This window comes from Dermacentor albipictus, chromosome 9 (assembly GCF_038994185.2).
Source record: "Dermacentor albipictus isolate Rhodes 1998 colony chromosome 9, USDA_Dalb.pri_finalv2, whole genome shotgun sequence".
Taxonomy (NCBI): Eukaryota; Metazoa; Arthropoda; class Arachnida; order Ixodida; family Ixodidae; genus Dermacentor; species Dermacentor albipictus.
The window spans coordinates 57,851,722-57,872,005 of NC_091829.1; the positions used below are offsets into that span (position 1 = coordinate 57,851,722).

Here is a 20,284-nt window from a genome sequence, read left to right on the forward strand (position 1 = left end):
GTGGGAATGAGTGAAGGCTCACATCACCTACCGCATAACTACCGCTCGGCACCCGTTGCTGCACGCAGCAAATACGGTTACTTCTGTGTTTGCTCATTCTGAGCATGTTAAGTGTCCTTCAGGATCCCACGGGAGCTTTGAACGCGTTAAAACATCAACCAAAAGTGAAGGAAAAGCGCACACAACGCCAATGCGCTACCCGAACGGGCGGCAGCCAGCGGCGAGTATAATCTTTCGATTGTTTCCGGTCGCCGCCGTACGACGGCGCCACCATACGTGAAAGTTGCGAATACCGAAATACAAGACACGCTGAAACTCCCTAGTCCTCGTTACGTGTGCGCAGTTTCAACTTCTTATACCAAGAGCACTGTCAAAAAACAATCCTTCTTAGAAGCTACGAAATTTGCCTTTCGTAGGACGTAAAAATGGGCTGAGGGGCATGTGACAGGCGTTACCAAGTCATGACCGCTGAAACACTGCTACCTTTGAAAAGAAAAGTGTGCACTGATTGCAATCTACCAGTACTAACATATGGGGCAGAGTCTTGGAGTTTAACTAAGAGGCTTCAGAACAAGTTTAGACATTGCAACGGACGATGAAACAAAAAAGAAAATGCTAGGCATAACGTTAAGAGACAGCAAGAGAACTGAATGGATCTCAAAGCAAATGGGCAAAAGAGAGCAAACCGATGTTCTAGGTTACATTAAAATTAAGAAATAGGGCTCGGCAGGCCATGTTAGGCATAGGGCAGATAACCGGAGACCCATTAGAAACACAGAACAGGTGTCAAGGGAAGGGATGCTCAGTCGATGACGGCAGAAAAATACGGGCCGGCGAGGGATGAAATTAGGAAATTTCCGGGCACTAGGTGGAACCTGCTAGCGCAAGACAAGGGTACTTGGAGATCGGTGTTACAGGCTTCCGTCCTGCATTGGACGTAAAAATAGGCTGCCGCTGCTACCGCCTCCGCAGATGACGACGACGGCATTTGTTTTTCCCTCAGTCTACCGTTTTCTGCCTGCTTATGATCCTCGCCTATAGGGTGAGAGCGAGCTATGTAAAACGGTGTCAATGAGAATAGTTCTTGCTATTGCATTCGTCCCATTTGCATAGGCTTTGCATTAAAGCGAAACGTGCTAGTCCAACGCCACAAGGTACACTTTCTGATGGTGGCGGCCATGGTAGAACAAGAAATAAAAAGAAAGAACTGGTCAGGCTGGTTTCCACCCGACGAACACCATGAAATCTTCGCATGAAGATTTTACATGTGAATGATAATAACAAATCTATAATTGCAGCCGTGTACATATATGCTAGCCTCGTTGTGTATCTGCCTGGAGAGAGCACGCTTTCAAAATGCAGTAGTACCTCACAGCGATTTATCTGCTTTCTTTCTTGGGAAACTTTCGCATTGAAAATTATTATATCTGTGGAGACCTCACTTTCCGAGGACAATTGCTGAATAAAAATTATCAAGATGAAAAATGGCCAGACGCAAATTTAAATCGCTTTTGTTGTTACGCCGCTGCCGTAAATTATAAAGGGGACCTCCCCCCCCCCCGTTCCCCTTTATTGGATGGATGCGATACGAGATTTCATTCAATGGAGTATATAACAAATCAGGTCCCTTTGTCACAGCGTTTACTCAATGTGGAGGTTTGCCTGTTTCGCCCATGGCTGAGCACGTGCTCCAACGCTGGGATGAGTTCATTAGTCCAAACAGAAGCAACGACCAGTTGTCACAAACGTCACACAAAGATTGTGATGACAAGTTACTTACCTAGAAACTAATGTTACCCAGGTGTAATTAATGAAGTCTCAGGCATGCTGTTACTCCCGCTAAGAAATTAGCAGCACTTGATGACTCTGACACATTCGCAAAGCGGTATTGGCGCAAACTCTATACTTTCTCCTGACAAGAGCGCTGAACGCGCATTTGTAGTTCAACATGGTAGCGTGTAAAGAAATGTGGTTATTAGGTCACTCGGAATTAAGGCGCACACATTATATAATGCTTTGCCATTAGAAATGTGTGCTTCGAATGCAGATGCTGCAATATTTACCAGCTTACACTTCAATGAACCAATGCTAAAGTTGTTTCTGTTTTCCACTTTCCAGTTTCAAGTTTATCAGCAGTTTATAAATAAAGGAGTAAGAATTATGCAACAACCAGCGAGGATTCGAACCCCAGTTCCCAGAAATAGTGGCTGGAGGTTTTAGCTTTCCAGCTGTTCGTTTGCTGCATAAATAAAAAAGTCGCAGCTTCGCCCGAAAGCCGACGCATCGATTTCGATAGCAAATTAGTAGAAGGCTTTACGATGTAAGGATAGTATCTTTAACGGCCGTATGAACTTGGAAACACTCGCTTGCTAACTGAATTAACAAGCATAGTGTCAGCGGGCACAAGCAAACGTGAACAAATCGCACTCGATGAGCGCGGACACTCGCTGTCAAAACGTTAGCATGCACATTTGTGTAGAAACGAACCTTCGCGACTTACTTGCGTCGCCTAGCAACAAGCTATCGGCGCAATCGGCGAGCCCGACGGGCCGATGCATACGTCACGCGCCAGACACGCTGCCGAAGCCAGCGAGGCCGGCAGCGCGCGTGAAGTTCGCCTGTTCAGCGACCGCTCTCTTTTGGACGTCGTCTGTCTTTTCGGCTCCCCGCGCGTTCTTGCCTTCCTTCTGCACTTCGACACGGCACCACTGCAATATTGGGCTACGGCAAGGTGAGAAATTTTCTTGAACAGGCTGCGACGCATTTCAAGCAGTTTAGGCTTTTACGGCACGGAACGGAGACTTGCGACGCAGTTAACGAAAAACAGCTCAGCCGTCCTGGCACAGTTGAGTTAATCACTCGTACTGGAAAATGTTTGCGACGCTTTCTGTGAGTCCCACGTTATTATAACTAGTTCCGTTACTGTTTGGGGTACCTTTGAAGCACAGTGGCCGCGCCCGGTGTTGTGACGCACTTAAAAACAAGCTCGTATGTGCGACGCAGTTTCGCGCATACTGAATCTTAATGGGACAAGTTCGTAATGCCTTCTCTGAGCCCCAACAATATTTTAATTAATTTCTTTGCCTTTTCGGGATACTTTTGAGGCACGCTCGCCGCGCCTGACGTTGTGACGCACTTTGCAAGAAGCAGCTCGGCCGTGGTGACTTAACTCATCGTATACAGAATCTTAAAAAAAGTTTGTGACACCTTCCATGGCTGCGCGACATATACCTTCTTTCTGTACTCACGCTTGTCCAAAACGCGACGAGCTATTGGCAAGAATGGTAACGCGGGAGTGTGCTCTTTACGCAGGCAGAACGCGCAAAAGGTTTCTTCTGGCTTTTTTTCTTCCTTTCATGTTGCGCTCTATCAGTTTTACAGCGCAAAGCACCACACCTGGGTATCAATAAGCACGCTCAAAAATAATTACACAGGAACTGCCAAAATAAAAGCATAACGAACCATCAATTATCACCCATGTACGGGGGTGCAAGCTAAATACGGAACAGCGTTTTTTTTTTTTTCGTACCTCACCGTAGCGCACCGCAACAAGTGACCCACATTGCCATTTGCAACGCACTATCGTGGTCCCTTTCTCAAAGATGACAGTTGTACGTATAGCAAAAAGATAATCCCAACTTCATTCGCTCTGCTGGTAATCGAAAGGCCGCATGCAAGCTAAGGATTCGCAAGTGGCTAATTTGTTTCCCCCCTCTCTCTCTATCGGTATTCCTGCATCGTCACGGCAAGTCGGCCGAGTTGGTCCGTTCTGTTGATCGTTTGGAAGACATTATACGCATGACGTCATGGGGTCTGGCGGGAACGAGTGTACGCCCAACGCGGCTGCGCATAGAAGTGATCCACTATCACAGGTCGTAGTATGAATTCATTAAATTCTATACAAGCGTGCATGCGCCATCTATGCTCACAGTACAAGCACCGATACATCTGATGACCATTATGGCAGCCATTTCTTATGTTGCTGTGGCCCTGTGTACGCAGCTTCTCAGACAGTCCTGGAGTGTTTGGGACAACAAATCAAAGTGCCACTGTTACTAAGCGAAGAAAAACTTCGTTGTCACCACCAGCATTATTATTGTGAAACTTCTTACTGGTATCAACCGTTTAACAGGTACGGGATTCCTGCATCGTCAGGGCAAGTCGGCCGAGTTGGTAGGCTGACGTCGTCCAAAGCAGTGGCTTTGTGATCGTTTATTTCGAGCCATTCTAATTTGGAGAGGTATCTGCGTTTGTACGTTGCTTTCGTGGCTACAGCGAGCGATGTAGCCTGCACCAATACCATTGCTTGCATTGATCTTCGCTGCCATTTTTTCCAAATGCCGGTGCGTGTGATCGCGTGCGATAGCACCCACGTGCTTTCGTGCGTAGCATACGCTACTGGCGTCATGCCGCAACTCACGCCGCTTTTGTAAAAGCACCCCAGTTAGAGAATGCGGCCTGCTCGTTTTTTGTAGGACATTCCGGTGCCTCGGCTTTGGAACGGAGAGACTTACGGAAAGCCGGGCCAAGTTATGTTTCCCTGCAGACTAGGTGAGAAGAATTCTTGCGTTTTTTTTAAATTCAGTGCAATCGACATTTCGTGTAGCAGCTACGCTCAATACCCTACACTCTTCTTTTTTTTTGTAAAATGCTTTTTCGTACTCTTGAAGCAGGTTGTCAACCGTTAGGCGAAATCCAAACAGCTGTCAGTCCAGTGCAGCATTCCACCAAAATTGATGTCGACGTTTTGAAAAAAACAAATTTGTTCCTTTCACGCTGTGTAACTTCTGTCATTTACTCCTGCTTAAACGTTGCCTTTGTCGCTGTAGTAGGTGACGTAGCCTGCACTGATATCGCTCTTTGCTTTAATGTTGGCTGCGATTTTGCCGTTCGTTGCTTCCTGTTACTTAGCGCGAGAGGGAGAGGAGGAAAGAACTTTATTGGGTCCTGAGGAACCCCTTCCCACCCACTCTTGGTCTAGTGGTCGGCAGGGGTCGCGGGCCGCACCCACGTTGGGACGGGAAGCCCGTGAGCCTCCGCCCTTTCGTGAGCCCTCTGGACGGCCCGGAGCTGGGTCTGGTGGTCGTCGCTTCGCAGGGCGTCCATCCAGTCTTCTTCTTTGCTGAACACGGTGCCGATTAACGCGGAGCATTGCCAAAGCATGTGCGATAGCGAGCAGTACGATTCGCCGCAATCCGAACATTGGGGCTCCACGTCCGGTGAATAAAGGCTCATTCTGCCTCTCGAGGAGAACGACCTTGTTTGCAACATTCCGAATGTAGATGACTGTGGTCTAGTAAGTTTAGCGTGGGGGAGTGGGAAGGTCCTCCTCGACAGCTGATAGTGCGTTGTTATTTCGTTGAAGGTGAGCAGCGGGTCTCGGTGCTCCCCTCCCTCCCCGCCGCTTCGCTCGCCACGATCGCAGCGGTGCGCGAGTCCTCGCGCGCGTCTGTGTGCCAGCTCGTTGGCGTTGGGAACGTCGGGGTGCACGTCGGCCCCCATGTGGGCTGGAAACCATTTCAGTATGTGATGACCCGCGGCTCCCTCACTGCCGAGGACGGCCGCCGCTTTGCGCGATATCGAGCCCGAGGCGAATGCTCTGGCCGCCGATCGCGAATCTGTGTATACGTATGGACGTTCGGGGTCCCTCAATGCCATGGCTATTGCCACCTGTTCGGCCACCTCGGACGTTACCCCCTTGACCGATGCTGCGTTGATGATCGTACCATCCCAGCGTATCGAGACGGCCGCGTACCGGTCGCTGCGCCCGTACTGGGCCGCGTCTACAAATGCCGCCAGTCCCGGACAGCTGGCGGTCGATTTCAGCAGTGCTAGGGCCCTCGCCTTTCGGCGCCCCTCGTTGTATTGCGGGTGGACGTTTCTCGGAAGCGGTTCTACCTTGAAAGTGCCCCTGCCCGCCGCGCTGAGCGCGATGCTGCGTGCGTTGCACTCTGCCTCGGCATTTATACCTGCTTCTTCTAGGATGCGTCTGCCGGCCCTGGTGGTCGACAGCCGCATGACCTGTGCCTTGGTCTGTGCTTCGATGATTTCTGCTAGCGTATTGTGGACCCATAGCCGATCGAGCCGCTCCGTGCTTGTACTGATCGGAAGACCTAGAACCCTCTTGATGCTCTTGCGCATCAGTTTGTCTATCTTGGCCGCGTCTCTCTTGGTCCATTTTAGCCCCGAGGCTACGTAATTTACGTGACTCATGTGGAAGGCGTGGTAAAGTCTGATGAGATTGCTCTCGCTGAGCCCTCCCCTGCGGTTGGTCACCCTGAGGATCAGCCGGAGCATGTTCTCCGTTTTGGACGTGAGTCTCATGACCGTTTGCGTGTTACCGCCTTTAGCCTCAATTAGCAGCCCCAGGATCCTTATAGTGTCCACTCTGGGGATCGGGTGGCCGTCACTCGTGTGTAATTTCATTGGTATTTGATCCATCGGCGTCAAATTCCTCATGCCTTGTTTCGAGGTCCTGTAGAGCAACAGTTCCGATTTGCTGGGTGACAGACGGAGTCCCGTTTCCTTCAGGTACTCTTCCGTTGTGTCCAGCGCCTCTTGAAGAGCCCGCTCGACTTCTGCGTCGGACCATCCCGGGCACCACACCGTAATATCGTCTGCGTACAGGGCGTGATTGACGTTAGTCACTCTCGTCAGCCGGTCCGAGAGCCCTTTCAATGCTAGATTGAATAATAGCGGGGAGAGCACCGCCCCTTGTGGGGTGCCCCTCGCGCCCAGCGTGTACCAATCGGACGTGGCCTTTCGCACTGATGAGACAAATTATTTTTGCTTTTTACGGAATTATTCATTTGTCGGACCTAGGCGCTGTGTTTGTGTGTTTCGCTTGCGTTCGCCTGTTTTTTGTACGCGACCGAGATACTTTGTGGCACTTTGACAAGCTGACTATCTTCACGCAAGGCAAAGAACAGTGCCGGCCGTATACATAATTGAGTCCGGCGGCGAGTCTCGCGAAACCTCGCGAAACTATCTCCATAAGTGGTCACCACAGAATACACGCCTGCTTTTGCAAGATGACAAAAAAAGAGAAGGCATGCTAGCGGTGGCCGGCAGAAACGGGGTTTGCTGTCCTGTCGTTTTTATAACTAGGTTGTACCTGACGCAGTCATAGTCGAGGCAAACGCCACAAGTGTCGATGTCTTTCTAACTCAAATGAGACCGCTCGTCTATATGCCTTAGCAACTCGGGCCAAGCTGAATATACTAAGTCAAACGAGAAGAGCCGGACGACCTAATGAGTCCTAATGTCCTTATAGATATTTCTTTTTTCAATAGGTGATGGCTGCGGTTACGGTGTCAAGAACAGAACCCGAAGGTATCGCGTCCTCATTTCTTTCACCGTGTTTCTCACATACTCGTACCATGTCTCTCCTTTTTCAACGGTGCCGTGAGCGAACGGGAAGAGATCGAACTGGTCGTGGCGGGCACACATCCCTAAAGCGAAGGCGATGCTGGCGTTTCGTGCATCGTCACCGGGACAGGCGTGGGCGGTCGCACGGTGACCGACTCTACTAGCTAGGCCAGCAAGGTGTGCGCATCGAAGACGTGTCTTCTTGCGTCTTGATCTTTCCATAGCCTTTCGCTCTACAAAGGTAATTACGTAAAAAAAATTATTTTACGCTGAATAAACTTAAGTAAACAAACATTCCTTATAACCCTTAGTAATAAAGCGTAAAAAAGAAACACTAATAAGTGGTTATCGTTAGCGCATCGACAATTATGCCACCTCTTTTATGGTACCACAGAAAAAAAAATGCAATCTGGGTAAATTGGAACTTAATCAGCCAAGTATCGCTTGAGGAAAAATCACATAGCAGACGTGCATTGAGTCAGAATGAAAAGTTCATTGAAAAAAAATATAACAATTTTGTCATAAGCGTCAGACGTCTGGGCAAACGTGTAGCGTGAATGAAGCTCTTTTTTTTCAAGCTTCATTCACCCATTCATTCATTCAGCCCCTAATGTAACGCCTTCAAGCTCAGCGGGAAAATGTATCAATAAAGAATAAAGAAAAAGGGCGAACAAAGCAAGGAATGCGATTTAAAAATATTACACGAAGTATACGAACCATAGATGTAGTGGCTGTATGAACGGAAGTAAACGTCAGCTAAATAAAAAGAGCTGTTGTGCTAGGGGTCCTCTGTTTGAAACTTGCCACTGGCCAATTTCACTTATGCTTATTAAGCCAACGCCCTTTTTAGCGATTTAGTGATAGGATACGTGCATTTGCAGGGGAACTGCAGTCAGCGTCCAGTTCGAGCCTTTCAGAGAATTGAGTGAACAGGAGTTACCTGAGCTTCTAAGGGCAATAGGGTGATATTGTTTTTCTGCGAAAAGTAATTTGGGAAAATTCGTTTATCAATTATTCAAGTCAGTGTCAGTATACTTACATTTGCAGCGAGAGCGATGTATGCGTCGAATTTGAGCTTCTCAGAAAATTCAGTCGATAGGAATGTGGTGAGGCACTAACAGTCTACAGGCTGGGGTGTTTGACACCATAACTTGAGCAAATTCGTTTACTAATCATATAGGTTAGTGGCAGTATTCATGCAATTGCAGGAGTGATGAAGTCAGCTCCAGTTCGAGCATTTCAGAGAATTGAATCAACAGATGCTACCTGAGCTTCTAAGGGCACTGTAGGGTGATATTTTTTCTGCGAAAAGTGATTTGAGTGCATTTGTTTATCAATTAGGCAAAAGATGCCTGCCGCGTGGCATCTTTATAAAGGAGGCGTTGTCTGGAGTTCAGTAGGTCGTTCTAAATACCTCCGATTTGGCGTTGTGGTTCGTACGTGACCCTTCGTGGATCGCCCGCGCTCGAAGTGGGCGCCAGCATGGCCGACGAAGAAGCCACACCGCTGCACTGTCGCAGTGCTTTGTACCTCGACCTGGCGCTGGCAGAAGTAAACCGACGCTTCGAGAAGCTGCTCTCTGCCGAGGGCGTGGAGGAAAAACTAGCTCAAGAAATCATGACTCGCTTCAGGTCTCGGTTCGGTGATCTTGTCTTCATGAACGTGGTCGTCGACAAACAAGGCCCGACGGGCAGCGTCAGACTCGAGGAACTGCTGGAACAGAAACTCCGCGAAGTCGCCCGCCTACGCTCCACGGTACCGGCTAAGGTGCCGCGAAAACACGAACGGGCCAACCTGCCGATGGTGAAAAATCCGATGAAAAAGGCTAGAAACTGTGGAGAAGAACTACGTTAATGTTGCTCATGGAGCCCCCCATTTGGGAGCAGCAGACCGTACTGCGGCGAAGCGCGTGGGCCTCCATAGTGCACGCGTTTTTGCATGCAACACGCATCCTCAGTGCCATGACGCTATGTTTGCTTCGGCCGTGTTACCGCGTGGTGTCTTTTGCAGTGAAACTAACGGGGCGTACTTACCTGCGGCGAAGGTGCAAGCGAAGGGGTGCGCTCATAGGCCGCCACAACAACCTCGACATCATCATGCTGTGCGACAGAGGCAAGAACCGGTGTCAATAGAAGATAGCTACAGATTGTATATAATCTTTCTCATTCAGTTTGCACCCTTTTAAGTGGGTAAAAATGTACTTTTCTTTTGTCCTAGTTGATAGTCAGCGCTTGTCTACGTCGTCCTTTTTTGTCCTTCGTCTATGTATGCCCTGTAAGTAACGATTGATACCATGGAATACCAACTAGCCCGTACTCAAACCTTGCTTCAGTATAGGCTGATGTTTTTTCTGCGAAAAGTAAATTGGGCAAGTTGGTTTATCACTAAGGCAAATTAGTGTCAGCATACACACATTTGCAAGGAAAGTGATGTATGCGTGGAATTTGAGCCTTTCTCAGAATTCAGTCAACAGGAATGTGGTGAAGTACTAACTGTGTATAGGCTAGCGTGTTTACCGCTATAAATTAGTTTAGCAAATTCGTTTTCTAATTATATAATTCAGTGGCAGTATCCGTGCAAAAGCAGGAATAGTGATGTAGGCGTCCAGTTTGAGCCTTTGAGGGAATTGAGTGTGCTGCAGTAGGCTGATCTTCTAAGGGGCTAAAAGGCTGATTTTTTTCTTCGAAAAGTAATTTTGGGCATATTCTTTTATCAGTGACGCAAGTTAGTGTCAGTACACGTTGTGGGAGTTCCTTCGGTCTACCGGGGCGCAGTCGTTGCTGTGCCTAAGGCTCCGGACTTATACGCCATTGCGAGGAAAACCTCTCCCCTCATTTCCCTGCCCCTCGACCCGCGCGCCGTTTTCCCCGGGCGCCGCGGCCGCGTCCCGCGACGTCATGCTACGCGGCCCTGCGATTGGGTCGTGGGGCGTGACGTAGGGAAGAAGCCCCGACTGGGGACGATCGCGGTGCGCGGGGGAGTCGGGCTGCGACAGGGACAAGCGCCGGTCACGAGAGGCAAGCTGCAAGGTACGTGAACGACCAGCTATTTGTGTCCCCAACGCCCCGGCCTGGGGACGTTCACGTGCTTTGTTAGCTTGCGTAAGTGTGACTTGCTGAGTGGCTTTGCGTTCCGCCCTTGCGGTAGTCGCAGGCGCTCAGTGCGTCACATTTTGCGTGTCCGAACCGTCGCAGACCATTGTCGGTGACGGGAAGCGCTAGGTAGCGTTTGCGAACGCATTTCGGCCCGCGCGCGTAAACCATTGTTCGACGCGGCATGTAACCCGCCTTCCTCGCCATCGGGAACCGCGGGCGCCGAGTGTACTCCGTGTGTTTGGGTGCAGTCTGGTACATGTTGGCCATTGGTGATCAATAAACGCCTTAACTGTCCTGGACGCCGTGTGTTCCTGGGAGAGCGCCCATGCGTACGGCCAGAGCCGGCCAGGTCTTTCGGCTCGGTGCTCGAACCTGCGGTGGGTCTATCGCCGTGCGTCGTCGTGCCGCGTCGTGAGGCTCCACTTCTCGGGGGCCACTTGGCGACGCCGTGCGCGGAGACGTACTGTGAGCCCACATTTTGGCGCCCAACGTGGGGCAGTAACTGCCTTTGCATTGCTGCGGTGCGTGACGAGCCGGAGACCCGCTTGATCGGCCGGCCGTGCCATGTTTTCCAGCTTCAAGGAGTCGTCATTGTTGACGACTCTCGCGAATGTCGCCCTGTTCGATTACTCAGCCGATGCTGGTGTCGAGCGTGGAGGCACAGCTCAACTCCCAGAGCACGAAACACGGAGTGAAAGCTTAGTTGGCGCAAACCTACCAGATGCGTGTGATATGTCCACGCCGCTCCACGACGGGCGTGGATCTCTCAATGCAGCGATAAGCAACGATGAGCTTGCCGCCATGGAAGAGGGGAGACTGCCGCGAACCCCACCCGCATTGAGGAGCTTCGCGGCTTGGCCTCCACCACCGACGGCGAGCGCGGAGGGAGTAGGGGGTTACCGCCTGCCGCGAGCACCGTTGTGCGAGGTGGCGAGGTGGCCTCGAGTCGCGTAGGGTTGAGCGAGGTACCGCTAACCGAAATGAGGGGAGGGTTGCAGGTGCCCCAGCCTGCCCAAATCCCGCCTGCAGACGCTCCTGATGAGACGAGCGCACCGGACGCGAGGGCGTTGCTTGGCGAAGCCACGCGACTAATTGAGTCCCTTTCGAGTGCCCTCCGGACTTCCTTGGAGTCGCCAAGGCACTCGCGGCCGGTGGTTAAGCTGGCAGTGCCCACATATCGCGGGTACGCGGATGCGGTTAGTGTCACAGACTTCCTTGACAGTTTGGCGCACTATCAGGCAGCTGTGGGGCTTGATGACCGCGAAATGCTGGCTCGTGTTGTGCCCGTTGCTCTTACAGAGCGAGCAGCACAGTGGTACAGGCTTTCCGGCCACCGCGCAACGACGCTCGAAGATTTCAAGGCGGCTCTGCGCCACGAATTTTTGCCTGTCGACTACTATCGTAGAATGCGGCGCGAGCTCGAGTTGCGGACACAAGCCCCGGACGAATCACTCCTCGAGTATGTGCGAGCGATGGAGGAGCTGTTCCAGATGGCGGAGCCGACGGCCTCCAGCGACGAGAGAGTCGAGAGGGTGATAAGGCAGGCTCACCCAACCTTTGCGGCCTACCTGCGCGGAAGTCGGTTCCGTGATCTGGAGGACATGGCCGCCGAGGCCAAGCGTATACAAGGCGACCTGCTGGCCATGCGTGCCTACCGCCCTCCACCGCCCGCAAGCGAGGCGCTAGAGCCGCGCTGTGCATGGACGGGAACTATTTTCCGTTCACGCCAACAGCAATCGCCCGCGCATTCCACCTTTGCGGTGGGCTTTGAAAACCGGCAAGCTTGGGGGATCAGCGAACGCGCCTTGGATCCTCATGGATACGCGCGGAGCGCGGCCAGTGCGGAGCAAAGGCCCAATCCGCCCCCTCAAATACGCCAAGCAATCCGCAGCAGCGCGCGCCCAGCGGAAGACGCATGTCCCGAACGGCCTGAGGGCAGCGCAGCGGGCGGAGGAGGACGACCGGGGCCGAGTGCTTTCAACCGCAGGAATGCGCGCGGCGGAGCCCGCTGTTTTGAGTGCAGTGAGCTGGGCCACATTGCTCGTTACTGCCCCAGACGCACCCTCCAGCAGGGAAACGGGGATGGGGGCCGGGCGTGAACGCACGTCCGACCGAAGTGATTGTCGCTCCCTCCGTGTGTCGTGCGGGCTTTCCCGCGGATGCATTCGCCCCATTCGTCACTGTCACTATTGCTGGTCGCGAATTTGCCGCGCTCCTCGACACAGGGGCCAGTGCGTCTTTGTTTGGCGACGATGTTTTGACCCTCTTGCAGCAGCGCTTTGTTCACTTGCGCGAATGCCGAGCAACTTTTAACCTAGCCAGCGGCTCCGTTCCCGTAGGCGGGGCAGCGAGGCTGTCTGTTCGTTGGGATGGTCGAACGAGGCGCCATCGCTTCATTCATTTGCCTGGCTTGAGTGTTCCCGTGATTCTGGGTCGTGACTTTCTTCGTAAGACCCGTATAGTGGTAGACATTGCGAACGGAGGCTATAGGGTGGGACCGTTGTCCCCTTTGAGGCTTTTCGCTGACCCTGCGGCATGTGTCGCCGCGGAGCGAGTGGCGGGCCCGCACGGCGCGCTAGATAAGGGGGTTGAGCCCTTTCTGGCGCAGTATTCTGCGTGCACTACCGCTCAGATAGACGTGCCTGCGCGAGGTGGCTTGTTCCACCCTTTGATCGCCCGTGCGGTAGGGCTGGAGCTCAAACAAAAATCTGACATGTCCGAAGTTCTGTTCAGCTATGACGACCTGTTCACAGAAGACCCAGGTTGCACTGACCTTGTACGCCACAGGATCGAGACTGGGGATACGCGTCCTTTGAAGTGCAACCCCAGGCCGGTTAGCCTGTCCAAGAGACAGGCTATCGATGGTGTGCTTAACGAGATGCTGGCGACCGGTGTCATCAAGCGTTCCGATAGCCCCTGGGCATCTCCTGTCGTCCTGGTTCCAAAAAAGGATGGTAGTTTCCGCCTTTGCGTTGATTACCGTCGACTGAACGCACTTACCCGTAAAGATGCCTATCCGTTGCCAACCATCGAGTCAATTGTGGGCAGCCTAGGTTCAGCGAAGTATTTCACGACTCTGGACGCTGCTAAGGGCTACTTGCAAGTAGAGGTGGAACCCGAGGACAGAGCAAAGACCGCCTTCACGTGCCATCGTGGGCTGTTTCAATTTGAGCGAATGCCGTTTGGTCTGTGCAACGCCCCAGCCACATTTCAGAGGCTAATGGATCGGGTTCTGGGCAATGCCAAATGGTCCCATGCCATGTGCTACCTCGACGACATCGTGATCTATTCCGAAACGTTTGAGGAGCACATACGTCACGTTGGGGACATACTTGGGAGGATCAGGTCAGCGGGCATGACGCTAAATCCGGCAAAGGCACAAGTGGCGCAAACTCGAGTCCACTTGCTGGGGTTCACCCTAGGAGGAGGCTCCATTGAGCCGAATTCGGAGAAGCTCCGGGCTCTCCTGGATTTTCCCGCCCCCAAAGATGTACGCGGCCTCCGCCGCTTCCTCGGAATGGCCAATTTCTACCGGTCATTTATTCCATCTTGTGCGAAACTCCAGGCACCGCTGACAAAGTTGTTGGGGAAGTCTGTGGAGTGGCGTTGGGAACCGGAGCAGGAGCAGGCATTCCGCGGCTTGTCCCGAGCCATCGCCGAGACAGCTCGCCTCAGATTGCCTGACCTGACCAAGAAATTCGTCGTTCAGACGGACGCGAGCGATTTGGGATTGGGGGCGGTCCTCCTTCAGGAATTCGATGGTGTCCTGCACCCTCTGGCTTTTGCTAGTCGGGCGCTGCTCCCTGCGGAGAAGAACTACTCCGTGACGGAAAAAGAGTGCTTAGCGATTGTGTTTGCACTGAGGAGATTTGACGTCTATTTAGACGGCACGAAGTTCGTCGTGCAGACGGATCACAGCGCGCTCAGCTGGCTCATGAGGCTTCGAGAACCTGCGGGTCGGCTGGCACGTTGGGCACTTCTAATACAGCACTACGACATTTCGGTGCAGTACCGAAAGGGGAGCACGAACGTCGTCGCAGACGCGCTTTCGCGTGCGCCGCTTCCCCACCCGGCTGATGCCGGAGGCGAGCGGCGAAAGACGGAAGCCGCCGACACGCCCGCCTGTGCGAGCGGTGAAGTGGCCGAGGAAGAGAGGGAGACCGTCTTCGGGTCCCCACCTATAGAGGAGACTGCGGTAAAAGAGGTTTTCGGCGTTGTACAGCCGGGCGGTGACGAGAGTTCTCCATCAGTGGGGGAAATAGTTGTAAACGAGCCAAAGGGGAGCGTTGTGAATAGATCGACCGGCACTGGTGGTAACTTAACCGTTCATGACTGTGCCTTTAATGAACACGATGTCACCGCGCATGATGTTCTCGCACGGGTGCAGAAGGAGTTAGCCGCAGAAAGACAGCCGCGTACCACGACACCGGAGAACGAGGCCTTTGCAGTATCTCCAAAAGGAAGTAATGGAACCGGCTCTCACTCTGGAGGGACCGCGATTATTTTCAGCCGAGAAGAGCTCCGAAAGGCCCAGCAGGAGGATTCATTTTGCAAGGAAATTGCTGGTAGAGTAGCGGAAACGGAGCGCCGTAACGTTGCTGGTGTTGCAACGAGCGCAGAAGTACCCGGGCCAGCTTTTATTGCTGGTACTTCCGAAGATTCCTACCTGCTGGACCACGATGGGCTCGTGCTTAGATATATCGCTACCGAGGATGAATCAATTAACCCGTTTAAGGTGGTGATTCCGAAAAGTCTGAGGCGCGCACTTTTGTACTACGCTCATCATGAACCGCTGGCTGGACACCTCAGTGGCTCTAAGGTCTTTGCAAGACTCAGCCACACTGTCACCTGGCCCGGTATGAAGCGCGACGTTTTCCGTTATTGCCGGACTTGTCACGTCTGTCAGGCGGTGAAATCTCGCGGTGGCCGTCCGCCGGGTTTAATGAAGCCGATTGACAGTCAGCGGCCTTGGCAGTTTGCTGCCTGCGACTTAACTGGGCCTTTTCCAAAGAGTAAACAGGGCTTTCAGCACCTTTTGGAAGTGGTCGATCACTTTACAAAGTGGGTGGAGCTATTTCCGCTCCGCAAGGTGACGGCTCGGGCAGTGTTGGATAAGCTAATGGAAGTTTTCACACGCTTTGGATTTCCGGAGCGTTTGATTACTGACAATGCGTCTTACTTCACTTCTCGGGTGTTTCGTGAGACGTGTACATCCCTTCAGATCGAGCATCGCCTCACATCGCCCTACCACCCCCAGGCCAACCTCACGGAACGCTTTAATCGTACTGTGAAGTCGATGCTCACGGCCTTTGCCAGGAGCCAGAAGGATTGGGCAGACCACGTGAACGAACTCGCGTTCGCCATTCGGACGGCGCAAAACCGCTCAACAAGTTTCTCCCCCGCTTTCCTCATTTTTGGCCGTGAACTGGCGAATCCGCTAACCATTGTTACGCAGCGCCGAGCAGGGGTTGAGAATGCGCCAGGGGACCTTTCCTCGTACGCAGCGCAGCTTCGCTCCCGGCTTGCCCGCGCTTTCTCTAGAGCAAGGGACAGCTTGGGAGCCGCCCGAGCCCAGCAGAAAGCTCAGTATGACAAGAGTCATCGCGACGTCTGCTTTCAGGTCGGTGACTTGGTGCTTAAACGCAACCACGCTCTTAGTGACGCCAGCAAAGGGTTTTCCGCAGCGTTGGCTCCTAAATGGCTGGGGCCTTACCGAGTGGAGAAACGACTTTCACCACTTGTGTATGAGCTGACGGATCCTCAGACGGGGAGAACCAGGGGCCGCGTTCACATTGCCGACTTGAAAGCCTACCACTGCAGGCCAGTCGAGCCGGCGCCGGAGCCCAGCGATCTCGGGTGTTCCGGGGAACAGAGCACGTCCGGTGTTTCCGACCGCTTTCGGCCGTCGCATCGATACCCCCTCAGGCGACGACCACCATTGTGAATTCGCCCTCGCGTTGCCAGACCTTTCTGGTAAAAGAAACGCGTTACTCTTGCTTTCTGCCTCTGCGAGCGAGTGTTTCTTTCCTCTCGGGATTTCCCGCACAGAGGCCAGCGCGCCACGGTTCCAGCCCGCCCTAACTAGATGTCAAAAAGTTTGCCCGTTTGTTCAGTGCTTGTATTTCTTCTTGCTTGAATAATAGGTTTAGCCTTCCTCGTGTGCATAGCCTTGTTTTCAAAGTGCCCCGCTTCTTACCCCGCATCGCCATTGTACGTAGCTGTAGAGGGGCGCTTGGTGCCCTCATTCTTTTGTTGTCTCGTCTTTGAGACTCGCCGCGTAAGTGTCCGGAAAGCGGGGGCGTGCGACCACGGGAGCGTCAGATGAGGGGAAGGTTTGAGACATTGGACGCCTCAGACATTGGTGTTGCCTGCGCCCGAATCCGTTGCAAGCCCTAAGGGCACGTGTCGCGGGTGCCTCGTGTGTGCGCGTGCAAAAGGGGACGAAAACCACGTCCAGCTGGCTTTCACCATCGCTGCTACCCCTCTCGCCTCAGACATTGGTGTTGCCTGCGCCCGACTCCGTTGCAAGCCCTAAGGGCACGTGTCGCGGGTGCCTCGTGTGTGCGCGTGCAAAAGGGGACGAAAACCATGTCCAGCTGGCTTCGCGACCCTCCATCCTGTGCCCCCCATCTCTGCTCCTCGTTGTCTTGAAAACGACTGGCGTCAGCATTTACTACTCCTGCTGGCACTGCTGCTGCCGGTGCCCGGAACTGACTTCCCGCTGTCATTCTGTCTCGACAGTCGCCTTCGTCGGTAGCTTCGAGTTGCAGCGCACTCGTGCTCAAGATGGACAAGCCGTCTGCCCTTGTCGCCCCTAGGAGCCGCCGCCGCAGCCGACGCCGGCGCTGGGTGGCACAGCCAGGCGCTCCAGCCACAAGGAAACTCCCTGCTCCAACGACTGTCCCGCCTGCCACAGCTACGGAGACCAGTCCAAAAGCACGGAGTGTGGCCACCTGGACGTGCCAGGAGGGTGTATCGGCACCCCTCTGATACGTCCCCATTCGGTGAAGGCATGGCCCGCGCAGCGCAGAGTGGAGAGGTGCCAGCACCCAGTGCCCTATCCTCATTAGGGGCACACGCTGACTCTAACGGACGCAGCCGCGGACGGCGCCCACCTGCCTGGGGTTCTTTAACTTTTTTTTTAGTGTTTATTTGCGAGTGTGTGTCTCTGTGCGTGTGTGTGTGTGTTCGTGTAGCAGATATTACATTTATTCTGGGGGTATTCTGGGGCAGTGTGCTGTACAGTTTTTCCTTTGAGTTATATGGTTGTGCGCGATTTTCACTGGGTTTGCTGTACGTGTTAAATATCTATGCTATTAGTGTATCTGCCCTGATTACATTGTTCTCGTTTTCTTTAATAGGTGTTTAAGGGCTGGAACGGAGGCAGGACGTTAGCCGTCCTTGCAATATCTAGTGCTGGCTGATACAGGGGACTTTTCCTTTGTGTTACATGCCGCCGGCTTATTTCTCAGCTGGTAGGGACATTTAAGGGGAGACGGATGTGGGAGTTCCTTCGGTCTACCGGGGCGCAGTCGTTGCTGTGCCTAAGGCTCCGGACTTATTCGCCATTGCGAGGAAAACCTCTCCCCTCATTTCCCTGCCCCTCGACCCGCGCGCCGTTTTCCCCGGGCGCCGCGGCCGCGTCCCGCGACGTCATGCTACGCGGCCCTGCGATTGGGTCGTGGGGCGTGACGTAGGGAAGAAGCCCCGACTGGGGACGATCGCGGTGCGCGGGGGAGTCGGGCTGCGACAGGGACAAGCGCCGGTCACGAGAGGCAAGCTGCAAGGTACGTGAACGACCAGCTATTTGTGTCCCCAACGCCCCGGCCTGGGGACGTTCACGTGCTTTGTTAGCTTGCGTAATGGCGCATTCACACCGAAGGCGGGGCGGGCAAAGCGGGCAGGCGGAAAGCGGAAAGCGGCGAAAACCTCCTCGCCGAGCGGGCAAAGCAGGCGGAAAACGCGGCGGGCAGCCCGATCGCTCTCGGACCGATTTTTTCCGCCCCGCCGGAGCTTCCCGCTTTCCCGCCGCCAACCAGGGCTCGAGGAGACAAGCCGACTCAAAAGGCATCCACCGAGACAGCTGAATTTTGCGCTGCACTTTTGATCGACACCTTGTTGCGCGATGCTATGTGACAAGAGACACGACGTACTCAAGGGCACTGAATACAAGCATCAAAGCACTGGCATGACCAATTCGCTCTCGTTCTTGCAAGGCGGGGCGGACCCACCAGCGGTGTTGGCGGGCGGTCTTCGAGCTTTCTGCTGCTCGTCTTGAAAAGCTCCTGAAGTGGCGGCGAGTAGAATGCCAACTATTTCGTCTTCTTCGTCCGAGCTGCTTCACAAGTGGTTAGCAAGCGCGAGCGGTTGTCCAGACGACGGTGGTGCGGTGACGACGCTCGCGCGCGCGCGCCGAGGACGGGCGACTGGTGTCAAGAGATGGCGACACATGTGCCACGAAAACGCCGGATGCTCCGCCCTCGCAGCCACGCGGGCCGCCAGGCAAGCCGTCCGGTCTGAACAGGCGCGCGCGCTCACCGCCTCGCCGCGTTGAAAATCCGCTTGGCCGCTTAGCCGCTCCGCTTTCGGTGTGAATGTGCCCTAAGTGTGACTTGCTGAGTGGCTTTGCGTTCCGCCCTTGCGGTAGTCGCAGGCGCTCAGTGCGTCACATTTTGCGTGTCCGAACCGTCGCAGACCATTGTCGGTGACGGGAAGCGCTAGGTAGCGTTTGCGAACGCATTTCGGCCCGCGCGCGTAAACCATTGTTCGACGCGGCATGTAACCCGCCTTCCTCGCCATCGGGAACCGCGGGCGCCGAGTGTACTCCGTGTGTTTGGGTGCAGTCTGGTACATGTTGGCCATTGGTGATCAATAAACGCCTTATGTCCTGGACGCCGTGTGTTCCTGGGAGAGCGCCCATGCGTACGGCCAGAGCCGGCCAGGTCTTTCGGCTCGGTGCTCGAACCTGCGGTGGGTCTATCGCCGTGCGTCGTCGTGCCGCGTCGTGAGGCTCCACTTCTCGGGGGCCACTTGGCGACGCCGTGCGCGGAGACGTACTGTGAGCCCACAACGTACATTTGCAGCGAGAGTGATGTATGCCTGGAATTTAGTCTTTTAAGAGAATTCAGATCATAGGAATGCGGTGAGGTACTAATTGTCTACAGGCTGGCATTTTTGCCGCTATAACCTACTTTAGGAAATCGGCTCACTAATCAGATAAGTTAGGGGCAGTATTCGTGCAATTGCAGGACTAATTCAGTTAGCGTCCAGTTTAGCCTTTCTGAGAATTGAGCGAACATGTGTATCCGAGCATCTGAGGGGGCTGTAGGCTGATATTTTTCTGCGACAAGTTTTTTGGGCAAATTTGTTTATCCATTACGCAAGTTGGTGTCAGTATACTTACATTTGCAGCGAGAGTGATGGATGCGCGGAATTTGAGCTTCCTTAGGGAATTCAGTCAATAGGAATGCTGTGACATACTAAATGTCTAAAGGCTGGCGTTCTCCCTGTTATAACCTGCTTGAGCAAATTCGTTTACTAATCATATATGTTAGTGGCACTATTCGTGCAATTGCAGGATGAAAGAAGTAAGCATCAAGTTTGAGCCTTTCAGGGAATTGATTGAACAGGCGTATCCCTTAGCTCCGAAGGGGGTAATAGGCTCATTTTTTTCTGCGATAAGTAACTTTAGAAAATTCGTTTATCAATTAGGCAAGTTCGTGTCTGTACACGTACATTAGCAGGAAGAGTGATGTATGCGTCGAATTTGAGCGTGTCAGAGTAATGCAGTCAATAGGAATGCTGTGAGGTACTGACTGTCT

The 20,284-nt window shown here is 53.3% G+C and overlaps 1 protein-coding gene across 3 annotated transcripts in view; it reads left to right on the forward strand.

Moving 5' to 3' along the window:
* The first annotated feature begins 2,585 nt into the window (after positions 1-2,585).
* Positions 2,586-20,284, forward strand: part of LOC135921837 (uncharacterized) — a 56,680-nt gene continuing 38,981 nt past the window's right edge. Inside the window, exons 1-4 of one of the 3 annotated variants that reach the window (XR_011508688.1) lie at positions 2,586-2,731; positions 3,751-3,872; positions 4,476-4,551; positions 7,293-7,332. The gene's annotated coding sequence lies outside the window, so the exon portion shown is untranslated. The remainder of the gene's footprint in view (positions 2,732-3,750; positions 3,873-4,475; positions 4,552-7,292; positions 7,333-20,284) is intronic. The other 2 variants (XR_011508686.1, XR_011508687.1) reach the window with 2 other exon arrangements.